We start from the raw sequence: 608 nt of genomic DNA, 5'->3' as shown, positions 1-608 counted from the left end.
GGAGCGGAGCAGCAGAGGGAGGCTGGAGAGAAGGGGGAGAGGGAATGGGGGAGGGGGGGGGGGGCGCCGCACAGCGAGGTCACCAAGGAGTGGAGTGTTGTCCGACGGCGCCAGGCCATGACCCGGGCCGGGGGAGCCTTTCAATCGGCCCGCGCGGCGGCCAGATTGCGCTCGGCCGGGCCGCTCTCGCGCGCTGTCCCCCGGGCCGCGACGACCATGGTCGCGGAGACACGCATGCAGGCCCGGCCACCGGGCCCTCCTGTCCCCCCCCCCGCCCCCCCTCCTGGAGGAGGCCGGTCTAGAAACCCGTCCCGGCCTGGCAGGGCGCACGAGGCTCGTTCCACGCACCGGGCACGGGAAAAGGACGAACTAGTCCTGTCACGAAAGCACCCCCACCCGGAGGGCAGGCTCCCCCCGCCCAAGAGACAGAAAGAGAGAGATGGAAGGAGAGAAAGGAAGACAGACAAAAAGAGGGCCCGGGGCCTCTGCGCGCCGGCCCATGGAAAGCAGCCAGGTCCGCCGGCAACCCTCCCGGCCCGGCCCCGCCATCCATAGAGGCGCGAGGACACGCCGCCGTCGTTCCTTGGACGTGTCGCGCCCTGCCCCCC

This window comes from Fonticula alba (assembly GCF_000388065.1).
Source record: "Fonticula alba strain ATCC 38817 unplaced genomic scaffold supercont2.17, whole genome shotgun sequence".
In the NCBI taxonomy this organism is placed as follows: Eukaryota; order Rotosphaerida; family Fonticulaceae; genus Fonticula; species Fonticula alba.
The sequence above is the reverse complement of the archived record's forward strand: the minus strand, read 5'-3'. Positions refer to the sequence as shown.